The sequence below is a fragment of the Palaemon carinicauda genome, chromosome 22 (assembly GCF_036898095.1).
Source record: "Palaemon carinicauda isolate YSFRI2023 chromosome 22, ASM3689809v2, whole genome shotgun sequence".
Classification (NCBI taxonomy): Eukaryota; Metazoa; Arthropoda; class Malacostraca; order Decapoda; family Palaemonidae; genus Palaemon; species Palaemon carinicauda.
Window position 1 is genome coordinate 94,811,715 of NC_090746.1, and position 6,512 is coordinate 94,818,226.

Consider the following 6,512-nt stretch of genomic DNA (forward strand, 5'->3'; position numbering starts at 1 on the left):
ATGTAACTTAGTATACTTTGAATTATCATGAAAGATATTATGTGGCGAAAAAAAAGATATTGTAATGTTAATCTCTCTCTCTCTCTCTCTCTCCTCTCTCTCTCTCTCTCTCTCTCTCTCTCTCTCTCTCTCTCTCTCAATAACCAAAAAACAAGAATATAATCCAAGATTATAACTCGTCAAATTTTTTTTTTCAAAACTTGCAAAGTATATAATAAACTTGTGAAATAAATTCGAAGAAAAAAAGAAGTGGACCAATAGCTGTTCGTTTTATTAGTCAGTTTATTCAGCTGTGATTATTGTATATTTTATTTACGCAGACTAAACTTGTCTTTTTCTTACAATGTTAAGTTTTATGAAATTGTAAGTCGAGAGAAATGTGTTACTTTATAGCGGTTTCTCGAGATGTAATGTCAGAAGTCATCAAAGACGAGTGGTTTTGGTGTTTGAATTTAGATGGCGCTACTGCTTATACAAGGACACTAAAACAGACCCTCACCTAGGGGTGTCTGCTTCGTTGTTTTGTCATCCTTGTTACCTCAGGGCTGAAGGCAAGACGGAAGACACGTTTGTCGACTGGTTCAGTTTTACGTTGAAGTGTCTGTGAGAAATTTGTTAGACATTGAATATACGACGGTGAGTGTTAATTTCTGTTATTTTATAAGATTCGTGTGTGCAATGTCGTGGATGGTTTAAGTTGGCAGGTCAGTTTTAATGGCTAACTGTTATTGGTAAATTAGTATAGTTTTCTTTATTAATGTAATTGGTGTCTAGAAGTGTTGGTGCAGATCGGATTTTTTCTTATTTCTCCTGTCTGAAAGACTTGGACGGCAATCGTGAGTGATTCTTCTTGCTAGTGCTTTCTGGTTAGCGATTTAGGGGTGTTAATATTGGTGTTCTCTTGACGACCGTTCCGATTCTGCTTGTGCGATCCTTCATTTTTAGCCATCGGGTGAAAGATGTTAATGCAGTAATTAATGGAGCAGGTCCAAACTTATAAACATTAGTTTGCTGTATTTTCGGACGTGTATGAAATCTTCCCAAATTTACCCTGTAGTCTTTCGTTACGGTAAAAAATTTCGAACTCTTAACTTTAATTGAGCTAATGATTTAATGCTGGTTATGTCTTGGCACTTTACTAAACATTATTATAGTGCATATATTCTCGAAAGCGTAACAAGAATTCCTACGTGAGTTATCCCTATGGTAAAGCATTCCAGGTTAATACTGCTAGGCACTTTGCGACCTAAAACTTCATGGTAGCACTGGATGTTCATGCTGTAACCTAATTAATAAATCAAGAGTTCCATTTGTCAAGTCCATGAACACTTTCTACCTCTAAACATAAGCTGAAGCTTTAACGATTACTGCACGTCTGAGCAACTGAATCGGTGACTGTCAACTGGCCCTCTTTTAGTCGTTGGTCGTAGAATTCATGAACTCCAGAAAATATAATCTTAATAAAATATCTTGTTAAGGCACGTTTAAAATACCCGTCAATCTAGCCTAAAACGTCAATTCTATAAAATAGCTCCACCGGCAGTTTATCAAACTTAAGTACTTTTACCAAAGGGAAGTAAATAGTTTAGTTTGATATGTAAATCAAGCGGCGCTAGGTGTAATAGTGGTTTAGAAATTAAATTAATTTTACTCTACCACCTCAATAAAAGTTAAGTTCCACGACTTCATAACTCTAAATTCCTCTCCAGACTGAGCTCTCGTTTGTACGTTAAAAACCTAAATCGTCATTATTGCAATACTGCATTCTACGTAGCAAGACTACTCCCAAACTTCAGTCTATACTAATGATGACTAGCATTTTAAACTTTAATCGCATGACTTTTAATACCCAATCGGGCGAGTGTTACTAGGAAACTTAACACACTTTTCACCCAAATTCCACCGCTCATTAGTCTTTTGAGAACCATGAAGTGTGAGCCCTCAACTTCTGGTGCGGTCTCTAATTTACCATATACTTTTAAATAAATTTCTGTGGATGTTGTCAATTTCTTGTCTGTGTTCAAACTGTCAAGATTTTTCTCATTGTGGTAACTATCGAAAGCGTGGAGTATGGCCAAGATCACGGGTGTTACTAAAAGAGACTCCATTTGCCCCACTTGTCTCTCAAGAGCTGACCTGATATTAAAATTAATTATTTAGGATTGACGGAAGCAATGTCGTCTTGGAAGGTGGTTTTTGCGTATCCATTTTTAAGGGAACTTGGTTTGAAAAGCCTCATTTAGATGTATAATTTAATGTTACTTGTATAAAATCATTTGTTAAATTTAGTGAACTAAATTTAAAATTATTTAGGATTTCTCACATAAAAATAAAGATTGGTGCTCATTCGTTCGTGAAGTTGTGCATTGGGTATGAATTGTAAGGTTAAGCTCACCTTTACCCTCCAATTTAAGTAGCCAAAGTACACAAGGGTTTAGGCTCTTGTATTTTATATGGCAGCGTTGCGTAAAGTCTCATGCGCCCCCCCCCCCCCCCCCCCCACTGTTAGGTAAGGATACTGCGTCTAGGCTAGATAAGGTTAGGTGGGCTTAAGTTACAAGGTGGCTTTTATTGCTAATTCCACGTGTGCCATTATTCGTATGTTAAAATTCTTGAATTCATTCCTCTCGAGAACCAATGTCTCCACTGGGGGGTCCCATATGGTGGGAAAGGTCAACAAATAGTTAAAAACTGTTCTTCCTCAGTGTCACATTTAGATAGAGCACTAAGTAATTCATCGAATATATAAATTAGTGGCAGCTATTGTATAGAATTGCCCCGAAAACAAGGGACGATCGGTATTTCTGGCCGCAATGCTTAAACATAAAATTAAACGCCATCGGATAAAAACTAACATGGCAGCGTAAGCATTTATGGGATAATAGTAAGGAACAATATCAATATACAAATTTTCATAAGTGAATTCATGGACGATAAGTAATTCTATGTATCTTCTGATAAAAAAAATTAAAGGATAAAGTAGATATTCAAATTTCAATCTAATACATAATTCTCTTTCGCAAAGAACCGCATCTTTAGCTCTAGTCTCTTTAGTCTTTCATACTCGCACTCGTTGAGATATAAGATATTTGTTTGGCTCGAGTAGTCTCGTCCAGAGTTTTTTCTCCTGCTTGTGGGTGGTGTTCGAAAATAGATGGCGAGAAGCTGTCTTAGTTTGTCATGGGAGTCTAAGTTTCCCTTCCCATTGGCCGTAGTCTATCATATCTCAGGTCTCGTCTGTAAGTCACTTCGGATGACTGTTCGTTGTATTCATTCATTGTTCAGCCAATCGGTCTAGATTATCCTTAATTCTACTTTGGCTTAACTATTTAGTCTTCGTATAGGGCGAATTCTTTGGGTTCCGTATTTTTTTTTTATATTAGTTACTGCTATTTTAAGATTTTTAAAGTGTTCTTGTCAAATTGTCATGAGCTGGATCAATTTTTCATAGAATTTTCAATGAAATGAGTAAATGTCTGGATAATTTAGCTAGTCCCATCCAGCCGTCTCCAGAGTTATAAAACTGACAAGAATTAAAAGAGCTGGTAACTGCTGTTATTACAAACTCACAGAATATGTATCAGGGGTGCCAGAGTTTATGGGATTGAGGACTAGCTACATTATAAGATTTTTTAGAATGATTATTTAATATTTGTAGATTAAATTTCAAGAGATGTAAAGAAATTTATTCCGTAAGCCACCATATCAGCGTGCAAATTTGATCCCATTCAATGACTGCCTATGAAACATTGGAGGAGTAGAATATTATTTAATCATATTTAGTACTTCAACTTTTATTACTAAAATTGAATCTAGTTTTGTTTAATAGTTATATAGTAGTTTATAACTTTGATACATATTTTTAAATAAAATTGAAGCTAGTTACAAAACTTTAAATAAAATTAAGCTAGTTTAGAATAAACTTTAATATTTGGTTTTCAGATGTGAACGTAAGCTTGAAATGTCTTCCAATGAGTTTTTGAACCATCTGCCAGGCAGGCCAAATATTAAATGAGATCCTGGCTCAGCCAAAGCGCATAGACAAACTGTGCAGCTTGGCCTGCGGGAAAGCAAGTTCGGGTAAAACTCAAAATGAAAGGCTCCCACCAAGGCTAATAACAAAGGAATTATCCCACCAACTAAAGGTAATATATCTTCAAAAACCATCAGGGATGTCTTGGTGTCGACCAAAATGGCCATGAAATTTAAATTAATCAGATTTCAGTTCAGTTTGTTCAAAGTAGTAGTCAATTTGAAATGCTTAACATTTTTGTTATTGATCTCGAGGTCCACTAAACACTGAAAAATATTTGTTTGAAGTGAGCAGTGAGAGCAACGGAGTCCCGGTCACATTCTGTCTCTGAACAGATGAGAAGTGGGTCTGGGGGCCTACCCCTGGGTCGGTTTGGCCAGGGCTTGGTTATGACCTGGTAAGGAGGATCCTGGGGCCTTGCCCACAGCTAGGTCTGTTACCTGGGAAGGTGGTCCTAGGGGTTGCTACCACCTGGGTATGTCTTACCTGGGAGCTACTAGGTTAGGTGGGTTTATTAGATTATTTTAAAAATCTCGAAGGTGCGAAATAACTGATTTCCTGTTTTTGCCCAAAATTATTTTTATTTCATATTGCCCACCCGGGTTCCCACATAGGTTGGTAGAGGGGATAACTAGAAAACTTTAAGTTACAGTAGAAATAATGGTCAAATTCGTTGAAAGGATTGACTGTTGGGGAAGTTATCTTGAATGTACGGGGAACATTAAATGTTAGTTTCCTGACCAACTTAGGATTGTATTACGTGATTTGTGTATTGGTACTTGTCTCATAATAATGCAGCACTGAACTAGTTGGTTTTTCTACAGGTGCAACAGACCTTCGATGAAATGGAGTAAAACTTGTGGAGATGAAACCTCCTATGTTGTGAAACATTGGCATCACCAGTTCAAGTTTGGGCGAACATCTGTCGAAACGGCCTCCGTTCCTGGACTCTCCAGTTCCGCCGTTTTGGAAAAAAATTCAACCAGGAAACCTTTTCGACACCTACCACACTGAATGAAACATGGGGTCCATAATTATGATCCTGAAACTAAGTTCAGGTCATGTACTGGAAGCACTTAGACTAGACTCCATTCCCAAAAGAAGGCAAGAAGGCAACCCTCTGCAGAAAAATTCCTTACTAGTCTTGGGGCCAGCTTGAGTACTATGCTTCAGTAACATGTAAATTGCAAGAATCTATCAAACGCGAAAGGTGTGGCATGCTGGCCCGAGGCTTGACAAAGTAAATGCTCTAGTCCACAACTCAAATATCGCCCAGATCAAAAAGCTCTCTAGTGGCTATGTATTTCTTCAGAACCCCCTTATTCTGTTGACTTGGCACAATCTATCCACCCCTTTCAGCCATCTTTTTTTTTTAAGGAAACTTTTTCCAGGGAACAGATTTTCAAGGTAGTCATGGTTTGAGGCTTAACCCACCGATTTTAAGTCTCAATGGTCTCTTAAAACAATGGCAAGAATGCATAATGTAGTAAGCAACCATTTGTTTTAAATTACAGGGATGAATTACTTGGAAAAAAAAAATTTAAGATAAACTATTTACCCTTGGAAATTATGAGTTTTATTGTAAATTCTTTCGGAATATAGTGGTAAACCTTTCTGTATTGCTTTCTTTGTAATTCAGTTTTTAATATAATTTGTCTAAAAATGTCAGTGTAAATTCCTTGGAGAATAGATGGTTATTTGCCAGGTTTGCTACTGTTGATTTACTTGGACATTCAGTGGTGATCAACTTTAAGAATAAACTTTAGAAAAGAAAAATATCAAACTTTGAATCATGGTTGGTACAAGATAGGAAACTAGAAGTATGTAAATTATAATTACTAATGCTTGAATGGCTTTGAAAGCTTTTTATGTTCAGAAATTTAAGTTAGTCTAAAATAGTTTGCTGTGATTGTCTGCAATCAAGGATTAAGTTTCTCCATTTTTGTATTGTACCTAGTAGCATTTTGTGTAATTGTATTATCCGCTTCTCTTCTAAAGTCATAAAAGTATTAATTTTGTCCTGTATTTTTTCCAATTTACTCAAAATTAATATTCAATAACATCCCATTTTACTTATTCATAATTTTTTCAGATTACCATCAAGGCTTCGATTAAATAAAGTATTAAACCTAACTCCTATATGTTTATACTCTGCCTTTATTAAACAAAAGTAATGTTTTGTAATAATTTTGACTAACTTATTTGATGTGAAAGCAATTTTTACTTAAATACATACTGGTTCCTAAGTCATAATTACTAATAACATTTGAGGTATCATTACAAACGGCTGCCGACCAATGTAATAGCCTACCTAAACAAATTTAATGTTAACTTTTTTCATCCTAACAGAATAGAAACTTAACATTCCCATCTTTGTTTAGAATAAGTTTGTCCTCTTGAAAATGAGTACCTATTTTATTAATACCTTTACCCGATTTATTGGTTAAAATGCTGGTTTTGAAAACAAGGTTTTTATTCA

The 6,512-nt window shown here is 35.8% G+C and overlaps 1 long non-coding RNA gene across 2 annotated transcripts; it reads left to right on the forward strand.

The window, feature by feature from the left end:
- Positions 1 to 560: 560 nt before the first annotated feature.
- Positions 561 to 6,161, forward strand: LOC137616180 (uncharacterized). 2 transcript variants are annotated; one of them, XR_011039317.1, is made up of 3 exons: positions 561 to 636; positions 3,943 to 4,145; positions 4,858 to 6,159. It is a non-coding gene; the product is annotated as an uncharacterized lncRNA (long non-coding RNA). The 2 variants fall into 2 exon arrangements; XR_011039318.1 differs by having other exon boundaries at positions 578 to 704; positions 4,858 to 6,161.
- Positions 6,162 to 6,512: the final 351 nt, after the last annotated feature.